General features: G+C 39.3%; 1 protein-coding gene and 1 pseudogene across 5 annotated transcripts in view; one reads left to right on the top strand and one right to left on the bottom strand.

Annotated features, from left to right (window-relative positions):
* Window positions 1–12,521, top strand: part of ATP11C (ATPase phospholipid transporting 11C) — a 203,178-nt gene that overhangs the window by 41,527 nt on the left and 149,130 nt on the right. The gene's annotated exons all lie outside the window — the stretch shown is intronic.
* Window positions 3,554–3,671, bottom strand: LOC114675250 (U6atac minor spliceosomal RNA; annotated as a pseudogene).

The following is a 12,521-nucleotide window of genomic DNA, read 5'->3' as shown; positions in this document are numbered from 1 at the left end:
GATTTGTGTATCCATTCACCAGTAACTGTGAAAACAGTCCAAATGTAGTTTGGTGGTTATGAATAAAGGTACTGTAAATATTTGTGTTCAGGCTGGGCATGGTGGCTCACACCTGTAATCCCAGCACTTTGGGAGGCCAAGGTGAGCAGGTTACTTGAGGTCAGGAATTCGAGACCAGCCTGGCCAAAATGGTGAAACCTCTCTCTACTAAAAATACAAAAATTAGCTGTGTGTGGCAGTGCGTGCCTGTAGTCCCAGCTACTCGGAGACTGAGGCATGAGAATCACATGAACCCGAGAGGCGGAGGTTGCAGTGTGCTGAGATTGTGCCACTGTACTCTAGCCTGGGCAGCAGAGTAAGACCCTATATCCAAAAAAAAAAAAAAAAAGAAAAGAAAAAAATTGTGTTCAGGTTTCTGTGTAGATGTATGTCTTGTTTTCGGTAAATATATAGAAGTGAGATGACTGGGTAGTATGAAAAGTATGTATTTAACTTTATATATTAAGCTGCTAAACTATATTTCAAAGTTGACTATACCATTTTTGTTTCCTAACAGCAACATACAAGGTTGCGTTTGCTCCATATCCTCAGCAATATTGTTATTGTCTGTCTTTTAAAACTTTAGCCATTCTGGTAGGTGAATAGTAATGTCTCATTGTAATTTTATTCTGCATTTTTTCTAATGACTAATGATTTTGAACAAGTGTCTTAACATTTTTTTTTATTTGGCAGGGTTTAAAAAAATTATACAGCTTTGGGCCGGGTGCAGTGGCTCACGCCTGTAATCCCAGCACTTTGGGAGGCCAAAGTGGGCGGATTACTTGAGCTCAGGAGTCCGAGAGCAGCCTGGCCAACATGGTGAAACCCCATCTCTACAAAAATACAAAAATTAGCTGGGCATTGTGGCGGGTACCTGTAATCCCATCTACTTGGGAGGCTGAGGTAGGAGAATCACTTGAACCCAGGAGATGGAGGTTGCAGTGATCTGAGATTGCACTATTGCACTCTAGCCTGGGCAATAGAGCGAGACTGTATAAAAAAAATACAGCTTTGAGTGTTCTTTATACATTCTGGCTACTGGTCCCTCATCAGATATGTTTTGCAAATGTTTTTCCCAGTCTATGGTTTGTCTTTTTACTTTTTAAATAGTATGTTTCAAAGAGCAGTAGTTTTTTTTTTTGTTTTTGGAGACGGAGTCTTGCTCTATCACCCAGGCTGGAGTGCAGTGGTGCAATTTCAGCTCATTACAACCTCCGCCTCCTGGGTTCAAGCAATTCTCCTACCTCAGCCTTCTGAGTAGCTGGGACTACAGGTGCACACCACCACGCCTGGCTAATTTTTTGTATTTTAGTAGAGACGGAGTTTCACTGTGTTGCCCAGGCTGGTTGCAAACTCCTGAGCTCAGGCAATTCCCCCATGTCAGCCTCCCAAAGTGCCGAGATTACAGGTGTGAGCCACCACCCCCAGCCCAAGAACAGTAGTTTTCAGTTTTGATTGAAGTTCTATTTTTCAGTCTTTTCTTTTTTTTTTTCAGACAGGGTCTTGCTCTGTCACCCAGGCTGGACAGCAGTGGTTCAATCATGGCTCACTGCTGCCTTGGCCTCCTGAACTCAAGCAATCCTCTTACCTCAGCCTCCCGAGTAGTTGGTACTATAGATGTGCACTGCCATGCCCAGCTAATTTTTTGTGTTTTTTTTTTTTTGTAGAAACAGGGTTTTACTATGTTGCCCTGGCTGGTCTCAAACTCCTGAAGAGATCCTCCCACCTTGGCCTCCCAGAGGGCTGAGATTACAAGCGTGAGCTGCTGTGCCTGGCCTTAATATTTTATTTTATGGTTAATGATTTTTCTGTCCTATCTAAGAAACAGTAGCCCAACTCAGGATCATGAAGATTTGCTTCTATTTTTTCAGAAATTTTATAGCTTTAGGGTTTACATTTCAGTCTATGATCCATTTCCAGTTGACTTTTACGTATAGTGCAAGATACAGGTTGGGATTCATTTTTTGAATATAGATATGTCTAATTAATTGTTCCAGCATCATTTGTTTATAAGATGAAGAAACTATACTTTGTCTATTGAATTAACTTGGCATCCTTGTCAAAAATTAATTGACCATATATGTGTGGATCAATTTCTGGAATTTTTATTTTGTTTCATTGATCTATGTTACTCTTTAGCCAATACCGTGCTGTCTAGAATATTACAGCTTTATTGTAAGTCTTGAAATCAATTGGTGTGAGTACTCCAACTTTTTTTTTTTACAAAATTGTCTAGGTTATCCTAAATTATTTTTTCCATATAATTTTAGAGTTACCTTATAAATTTTTGAAAAAGAAACTTGGGATTTTATTTGCTGTGAATTAAAATCTGTAGATCAATTTGGAGGAGAATTACAATACTGATGATATTGAGTCTTCTGATCCCTGAACACAGTGTATCTCTGCAATGAAGTCTTTGATTTCTCTCATCAGTGTTTTTGATACTTTTCAACGTACAAATCTTATAATACTTATAGTACTTTGTTAGATTGATCCCTCAGTATGACATGTTTCTTGGTGCTGTTGTAACGTGCTTTTTTTTGTTTTTTTGTTTTTTTGTTTTTTTTTTGAGATGGAGTCTCGCTCTGTTGCCAGGCTGGAGTGCAGTGGCACAACCTCAGCTCACTGCAACCTCCACCTCCTGGATTCAAGCGATCAAGCAATTCTCCTGCCTCAGCCTCCCGAGTAGTTGGGACTACAGGTGTGTGCCACCACGCCCAGCTAATTTTTGTATTTTTAGTAGAGACAGGGTTTCACCATGTTGGCTGGGATGGCCTTGATCTCTTGACCTCGTGATCTGCCCACCTTGGCCTCCCAAAGTGCTAGGATTACAGGCATGAGCTGCCGCGCTTGGCCACAACTAGTGCTTTTAAAAATTTCATTTTCCTGTTCTTCACTGTTGTGTATAAAAATATAATTGATTTTTTTTATAGCAAGGCAAGGAAAAAAATTTTTTATATATTGATCTTATATTCTTCAACTTTGGCAGTCACTAATTGTATCTAGTAGTTTCTTGTAGATTCTTTTATATAATTACGTTTTCTGTGAATAAAGGCAGTATTATTTTTTCTCTCCCATCTATAAGTATCTTTATTATTTTTCCTGTACCTTATTGCATTAGCTAGGAGTTTTATCCAATATGATGTTGAGTAGGAGTGGTAAGAGTGGATTCCTTGCCTTCTTCCTGATCATACGGGGAAATCATTTTGTGTTTTATTATTAAGTATGAGTTAGCTATAAGTTTTTCATAGATGCTCTTTATCAGGCTGAGGAAGTTTCCTTTGATTTCTAGTTAGCTGAGTTGTTGTTTTTGTTTTTAAATAATGAAGGGCTGCTGAATGAGTGTTGCACTTTTTCTGCACCTATAGAAATAGTCATACAGATTTTTCTGTTAGTTAGGCTGCTGATAACCGTGAACGGCATTGTGTTTGACGTATGAATGCTGAACTATTCTTGCATTCCTAGTCTAAATTCCACATGGCAATAATGGATTATTCTCATGTATTTTATGGATAAAAATCATGGATAAATGACATGAAGTAGGTAGCAATTCCTTAATCATATGTGTGTTTTATAAGTCATAGAAATTTTTCCATCCTAAGGGAAATGCTCTCTTGCTTAGCATACAATACAGGTAGCATGTTTTTGCTTCCTCTTCATTTGGTCTTTTAGGCTATCAAAAGTGAGTGAGGGGAAACGTAACAAAAATAGTATGTACTAGACACTGTGTATGTTTATCTTATTTAATTTTACTTGGTGGAAAGTGAGGTCCATGAAACAATTTGTACCACCCAGTCTTGGAGCTAGTAAATGGCAGGGTCAGAATTTAAATGCAGGTGTTTTGGATAAAACCGTTATTAGCTCACTGTATGGTATTGCCTCTCTTTGGAAGTGAGTGGGTATGTGCGTGCGTGTGTTTGGGTTTGTGTGAGAGAGATGGAGGAAGGGGAGGGAAGGACAGGAATTGGGAGAGTGACATAGAAATTGAGATTTGGAAGGAGAGAAAAGCCCTCCCACCTTTCATTGCCATCTAAAATCTGGGCTTTTAGATACTGTGATTTGTATCTCAGTTTTGCCATTTACTTGATTTGTGGCACATTTGTCTCTCTGAGCCTCATGTTTTAAAAATTTGAAATGTAAAACATTTACATTGAGTTGTGAGGAATACAGATAATATATGTAAAACGTCTCACACAGAATGTCCTGAATTTAGTGGTGTCCATTACTGTCATCATCATTGATTTCCTACCATTAAATGTATTTTGTAAATGGAAATAATCTGGTTTTAGAAGATGCCAAAAGAGACTTAGAATGATTTCTATAGTTGTTTGTTTAGTTCTTTTGACAAAATCGCCTAAAGTTCTTTTATAAAAATGGAATTCATTTTCTCTATTTTTCACTCCTCCTCGAGTCAAAATAACACAATGTATTTACTAAATCAGTTTGCAAATTTGGAAAATTTTAAAAAGTGCTGCTGAGCTGAGTGCAGTGACTCCCGCCTGTAATCCCAGCACTTTGAGAGATGCCCAGGAGGGAGGATTGCCTGAGGTCAGGAGTTCAAGACCAGCCTGGGTAGCATAGCGAGCCCTCATCAAAATAAAAAATAAAATAAAGTATTCCTGAATGCTCTGGACTTTCCTACTGGTTTGGAAGTGGTTATCTCAGCGCGGAGAATTGGAGATGCCATTTTTATTTTACATGGACAACAAACCATTGCGATCTAACTTTAGTCCCTTACCCCATGTAGATCTGACAGTTTATGATGTGAGACTCTCTTCTCTAAGTGACACAAACCATTTCAGGTTGTTTGGAGATAATGATTACTTCTTTCAGTAAGGTTATTTTGGGTATTACAAGCAGGACCCAAGAGCTTCTGTGTGTTTCATTAGTCAAGTCAGGGAGATGAGAATGAGTCTGAGCAAGGGCATCACACTCTCAGTGCCTTGGACCTTGGGAGGGTTGTTAGCTCCAACTCTGCCAATCAATAGCCTTCTGGGAATTGGTTCACATGATTATTTGACTTCATAGAAGTACCCTTCCAGCCAAAAGTGCTGCTTGACACATGAAAATTGTATCTTGACAATTTTTTGATAATACCACACCATCCCTTGATACTGTTGAAAATCAGAATTGGTAATCAGTATGCTTTCCTTCTAGCCATGAAGTCGTTAAGTAAATATGTTAAACTTAGAGAGTTTTATTGTAGACTTTGTGGTTAATTATGACCTTTCTTAGAAAGCTGATGTCACAATGTAATAAATAAGTTATGTTTCTCATATTTATTCAGAAGTCCAACATGTCTTTGTGTTAGGGTGATATTTAGGTTTTGATAGCTTTGATTTGTCTATTTTCCCCAATTGTATATTCAATTCGTAAAATTTATTTTACTGTTTTCAAATTACAGTGGCCACATCTTCATACTTCATTTTCACCTTAGTTTGTACATTATTTTAGGGTAGGTCTTATTGCCACCTTATGATGAAAAAATAAGGCTACATTTTCCCGAAGGTCGTCATTGGACAGTGAGTCGGTATTCAGAAGCCGATTCTGATTTTTGTTTATGTTCTTTGGATTAGACCTGTGGGCCTTGAGCTTGATCTGGCTCTCTAAATTTCATTGATTTGGTAAACATTCAAAAACTAAATGTCTAATGACTACCTTTGTCCTACAGTTAGGATCAACAAATGTGATTAGATGCCTATCTTCAAAGGAGTTCATGAAATAACCAGTCGGCAAGAGGCAAAGTTTGGGAGTAGTTTCTTCTACCCTTCATACACATAACCATCTCTTTCTAGATTGACTGGAAAGGGTTCCAGTGTCCAAGCAGGAATGACCAGGCTTCATGAAACTTTTGAGTGGCTTTAACTAAAATGTTGGGCCATGAGGTAAGGCCCGACCTTGTAGATTTAGTGAGGTCTCTTGAGTAGCTACTTTGTGTTAAACACTATTCTAAGATTAAAGCAAAACAAGCAAAAAATATGATTTCATCCTTCAGGACCTCACAAGCTAGCAGACAAGATGGGAGCATACATAGAGGTGCTTCCAATTTCTGCTTTGTCCTGTCCATCCTTCATTCTGCCAGCAGAACAGTTTTTTGAAAACATGCCTTTTCCTTGCTTAAAACTTTCTAGTGGCTCCTGTTTCTCATAGGACCAAGTTGAAGTTTCTTATCAGGACATACAAGGTCTCCTCTGATTCGACCCAGCTTCTTCTACACTTCCACAGCTTGCTCCAGGCACATTCCACTCCTTGGGGTGCTTAGAACCCATCATGATTTTTCATACCTCTGGGTATTTATTTATGCTGAGCCCTCTGTATAGAATGCTGTATTAATCTGGGTCCTCTGAAAAACCCACACAGGATTAAATTGGCAACGGTTTATTAGGGGAAAACGCATGTGGAACAGACAATGGTGAGGGGGCTGAGAAGGCTGAGAGTGCCATTAGTCCTTGATGCAAGTCTGAGCCCTAGTGAAGGGGATGGGGAGAGCTGGTTAGGCAAAAGGTTTCCAGACTGCTCTGCAGTCTAAAGAAGATTCAGAAAAGCTATTGGGGAGTCCAAAGTCAGCTGTTAGTGGAGTCTTGCAACTTCCAGCAACAGTCTGCTTTGGTATCCCTGCTATACTCAGTGATTGGTTGGGAGCACCCCTTTGGAGGTGACTTAGTACAGACACTAGGATGAATTTCTGAGGCAGATAGGGTCCCTAATCAGTTGTGCTCCTTGTAGTTGGAGATCCTTGAGTTGCCTCCTCTTGGCCTCTTCTTGGCTGCCATAAATTACTTCTGTCTTTCATTGAATTCCTCCTGCTTGTCCTTAAAGGGCCAGCTGTAAATGTTTTTTCTTCCAAAAAACTTTTCATTGAAGGAAAATCTCAGAATGTCCATCATGATCCCATGTCCTGCCATGATCATACTGTAATCTTTGCCTGGCATATTTTTAATACATTTATTTGATTTCTACCCCTACCACCTATTACAGGACCAAAAATCTGTTAGGTACTCAGGAAATGTTTGTTTGAATGAATGCATTGGTAGGGCTTGGACAGGCAGATCTGGGGAGAAGGTAGTTGAGGCAGAGGGAACTGCTTAAACAAAGCCATAGAGGGAGAAGAATAAAGGATTTACACTGTAGTTAATAAATGTCTTTTTCCCCCAAATAAGTATATCTTCCCCCAAAGCTGTCATTTTAGAGAAAGCCTATTATGATGCAAAACAGTGGGGGAAAGGAGTGTCTTCCTGGCAGTTAAAAATGATTCATATTTGAGAACTTTGTTGAACAATGTTTTGAGTATTTCCTGAGAGACTTTCTTGAGAGGAAACAGTTGATGGAAATGGAATTTTACTGCTGCCAGGAAAAGTGTGATAAAGATAAAATCTCATGCAACAACTACTACCAGAATAGAAATTTCCATAACGCAAAGAGATTTCAAAGTCTCAGCTAATGGCTCATATGTATTTAGTATTCAGTGCAGCTGAACCGTAATTCTGTAATGGAATTTGACCAATTTTGAGAAGCCAGTTTGTAATGTATGAATTAGTGGAGACCCATACATCTTGACGTTTGCTGACTCTGCCAGATGTTGGTTATATTTCTGATGGAAAGAAACAGAGAGCTGGCTGGGATCCCAAATCTTAGAATTGCTACCAGCCACCTACCACTGCCGCATGTTGCAGAGGTAGGAGATAAACATGCTGAGGATCAGGCCCGAAAAAAATCACTCTCTATCAGCAACTAGAGATATAGCCCGTACTCCCTATGAAATACTCTACTCTGGTGGCCTGGGTTGAACCATGTATGAGGCAGGCGTTCCCTTTAGCCCAGGCCCAAGTCCGCTCTATGCAGTCTTCCTCATATCTTGTTTCCCTAGAGCTACCACTTCAAGGCATGCAAGTTTCCTTATTTGTAATGTGGTGATGATTAATGGCACCTACCTCATGGGCTTGCTGTGAGGTTTCAATCAGATAATGGATGCTGAAGGTTTAGACTGTGCCTGGGACAGAGTAAGTACTCAATAAATGGTAGCTAGATTTCTTTTATTATGCAATAGAAGCAGGACTCTGAGGGTAACATTTTAATATTTCCAGTTGAATGTTATCAAAGTCAGTTGTTCATGCATTTGTTAAATTATGGGCCATAGCAACCCAACTCTACGGACCTGGACTGCTGTGTCCCAAACTGTAATTAATCTAACACACAGTTGCTTATATCTGTCTTTTGTTCCAAGTAAGGACAGTTGGCTATGACTTGCAGATAAGCAAAATTACTTGATTCTCCATTGTGTGCTAACCTGGTGTGGAATACCTTTTCTTGTCTGTCTTATTTACCCATCTCTCTTACTTTCAAATTTCTATTATAATTCTCCTTTAGATTACATATAGCTAACTTAAGAAAGTCCCAGATGTGAAAATAAGGCGAGTGCATGATGTATCCCCCTTCCCTTGATTTTTGCTGATCAGGTGGGGAATCTGACCCAGTAGCTCTTCAGTTCTATATCCTTTCTTCCCTTTCAGTGGAGTGGTTCACATGGAATATGATCTCCTTTACTTCTGTCTTTTACTACTAACACATTTCTTTTAACCATCTTCCTCCTTTGTTTTCCAAGTTTTGCCTCATTACATCAAGAACTACCTCCTCCTCCTCATTGTATCCCATTCAAAAGCCAAACACATGAATTGAATTGTAAATGGTAGGAAATAGAGTATTACTATTGAGAGATGTGTACCAAGACAAAGGAAAGCCATACATTAAAATGAGCAGGGGGAAAGTAGCATTTGAATTCCCAAAGACATCTCATACTCAGTATGTCCAAATCTGAAATCACTCTCTATCTTCTTCTTTAAGCCTTCTCCTGCTAAAGCCCTCTGGAAGTTTGTGGCAGCCTATTCTCAAGATGTCTCACCAATGGGTTTATTTCATTCTTCTTACTCCTATTATTCTTGCTCTGGGCCTGGCCCTCATCATCTTTCATCTTGAGGTAATAACTTCTTTCCTCATCTTTTTGTCTCTGCCCTGGATGGCCTATATAGTGGCAAAAGAATGTGTGTGTGTTTTTTTTTTCTTTCCCTTTTAGCTTTTTTGTTGTAAAATGAGACAAGGATTAAAAAAACAAACGTGTGTAACTTAATACAATATTACAAGGCAAACATACTTGAAATCACTATCCAGATCAAGCAGTAGAGCTTTGTCAGCCACCCCAGAAGTCCTTCCAGGTCCCTCTCCCAGTCAAAAACCTTCTCTCCTTCTGAAATAACCATTATCCTGACTTTTAAAGTAGTTATTTCCTTACATTTCTTTATCTAGACGGTGCTATTTGAAAACACCAGACTTGCCACATCCAGTTGCCTTTATGCTGAAGTCTAGGGGTGTGCACATTCCCTAACAGGTTTTCTTTTTTGAAAAATTGTTTTGAAGTATTTAATTGACAAATAAAGATTGTATAAATTCAAAGTGTGCAGTGCAATGTGATGATTTGATATACATATATATTGTGTAATGATTATCACAATCAAATTAATTCATCTAATACCACCCATGGTGTATGTTAGAGCCTCAGAACTTGTTCATCTTTTATCTGAAAATTTGTGCCATTTGATTATTTTCCCATCTCACCCCCTTATCTCTGGAAAGCACTGTTCTTTCTGTTTCTAGGATTCAGCTTTTCTAGGATTCCACATATAAGTGAGACCATATAGTATTTGCCTTTCTGTGTCACTTAGCATAACTGTCCTCTAGGTTCATTCGTTTTGTTACAAATGGCATGATTTTTTTTAATGGTGAATAATATTCCATTGTGTATATATACCACATTTTCTTTATCCATTTATCTGTTGATGGATACTAGGTTGTGACCATATCTTGGCTATTGTGAATAAACCTACAATGAACATGGGGGTACAGATATCCCTTCAAGATACTGATTTTATTTCCTTTCTCTCCAGCCCTCACAGGTTTTCTCAGGCCTAAATTTACAGTCTCCTGTTTTGTTTTGTTTTGTTTTGTTTTGTTTTTGAGATAGGGTCTTGTTCTGTTACCAGGCTGAAGTACAGTTGTACTATCATGGCTCACTATAGCCTCGACCTCCCCAGGCTGAGCCTCCTCCTAGCCCAGCCTCCCGAGTAGCTGGGACTACAGGTGCATGCTACCATGCCTGGTTACTTTTTGTATTTTTTTGTAGGACAGGGTCTTGATATGTTGCCCAGGCTTAGTCTCCTTTCTATGATTCCCCCTCCCCTCCCCCTACTCTTTGTCCATACTACGCTATTTATAGGCCGCTAGATGCCTCAGGTACCTCTTGGTGTTTGCCAGATGCCTCTCGGTATTGGCTCCTGTTGTTCCCTCTTTCTGAAGTTGCTGCTCTTCCATTCAGCGGTGAAATCCTAGACCGAGCTCAAATGTCATTTCTTCTGTGGTATGCTGCCCCGGATCTTCCTTCTCTGACGTTCCTGGGGTAGAACGAATTCCTCCCGTCCCTGTGTTCTGTGTCCATTATTGCATTTTACACTTGCTTTTATTGTTACCATTTTTCAGTCTCTGGTACCTAACAGATTTTTTGTAGGTGCTCAATAAATGTTCTTTGAATGAATGAATCTATATGATCCATCGTTAAAGCTCTTTCAGGGTGTCAAATTTTCTTCAGAATCAACAAAAATATCTTTTGATTTTCACACAAAGTTAAAAACATGTTAACTTTATTTTCTGTCTGTAACTATTATAATATTGCCAATATTTGGCTTTACTATCTTTTCTTTGTATGATAAATATTTGCTATTTTGGCCACATTATTGGTAAAATAGACCTTTGTGGGCTTTTCTGGCTACCTACACACCATTTTTATTATTTCAAGGATAATAATAATTATTGAGTACAACATTGTGCTAAGCCTTATCTGTTCATTATTTCCTGACTCATCACCCTAATCCTTTATTATTTTCATTTTACATGTCAGAAAGTAAAACTTAGAGAAGTTAAATGAGTTAAAGTTATAACGCTAAAAAAGGGTAGATTCAGGGTGCAAATGTAGGCAGTCTGACTACGTAAATGTAAAACCCATTTTTTTTTTTAACCATTTTTTTGTTTGTTTTTTTCCTCTTTGAAACAGAGTCTCACTTGCTCTGTTGCCCAGGCTAGAGTGCAGTGGCATGATCTTGGCTAACTGCAACCTCCCTCTTGCGGGTTCAAGTGATTCTCTTGCCTCAGCCTCCCAAGTAGCTGGGATTACAGGCATGTGCCACCACGCCCACCTAATTTTTATAGTTTTTAGTAGAGATGGGATTTCACCTTGTTGACCTGGCTGGTCTCGCACTCCTGGCCTCAAGCGATTCACCCACCCTTCTTGGCCTCCCAAAGTGTTGGGTTTACAGGCATTAGCCACTGGGCTCAGCCGTTTTTTACCATTCTGTGTTATTTCTTATTAAGAAAGATAATAGTTCTCAGTAGCCAACAGTGGACTTTTGCAAAGCATCTGTGGAGCTCAGCTCATTTGTGGAAGTTTGCTACCCACTGCCGCACTGGGACACAAGTCAATTCTTTAACATCTTCATTCCCCCTTCCCTAAATTGCTTCTGTGCAAGGGCCTGTCCAGCTCTACTGATACTAGGTGTGTACATCTTGTGGTGAATGGGTGGCAGCTTGGTTAATGACTCTTGGTGAGCCAGAAATAAGAAGGTTGCTCTTACATTGACATGTCTCTTCTTAGCCACATATATTATTTAGCTTACGGCTACTGTCTTAAGGGTTATCATTACTATAAATGATGTGTTTTGTGCCTGGAAAGGTCATAAGTTGTGTCTTCTAAAATGATATTGGTCATAAATGTTAATTGCTACTTCTTAACTTCCCTTTGAGGTGTTACAAGGAAATCCATGTATGAACAACTGAGGAAGCAATTAAGCAGAACAGCAGCACAGGAAAATCCAATAGTTGGTACTGCACATAGGCCCCTGGGCTTACAGAAACTCAGACCAGGGACCCCAGAGGAATTGCCTTTGAAATAGCAGCAGTGGAGGCTCAGCCATTTGGGGAATCATTGATGGTCATTGGTAGATGGCACAGACAAATGACATCTAGTCTCATATGAGTGTTTGTCCTGTTTCCCTCATTAATGTGTCACTTTTCCAGGGCAGAAATTGTAGTCTTTCTTTGGTTGAGCCCTCTGCCCCTTAATACTGCCCAGTCCTGCATATGGCATAGATATGGCATTGTTCACCTGCAGGTACTTCTTGTCTATTTTAAATAACCCTCTTCTGCATTTTGGTTTTTAAAGTCAGTTTTCCTTTTAAGCAAATTGCCAAGGTTTATCTAGAATTTTTGGGTGTATAAAACTTAGCCGCAGCAGCTAGCGTTTTCTGTTCCTCTAGCAAATGCCAGGTGCTGTTTAAAACACTTTCTACATAGTTACCTCCTGGAGTCCTCTCAAATCCTTTGAGGTAGGTACTGTTATTCTCCCTGCTTTCTAGCTCAGGATGAAAATTGGCATCACTTGC

The sequence above is a fragment of the Macaca mulatta genome, chromosome X (assembly GCF_049350105.2).
Source record: "Macaca mulatta isolate MMU2019108-1 chromosome X, T2T-MMU8v2.0, whole genome shotgun sequence".
Taxonomy (NCBI): Eukaryota; Metazoa; Chordata; class Mammalia; order Primates; family Cercopithecidae; genus Macaca; species Macaca mulatta.
This window is presented reverse-complemented; position numbering and strand designations above follow the sequence as displayed.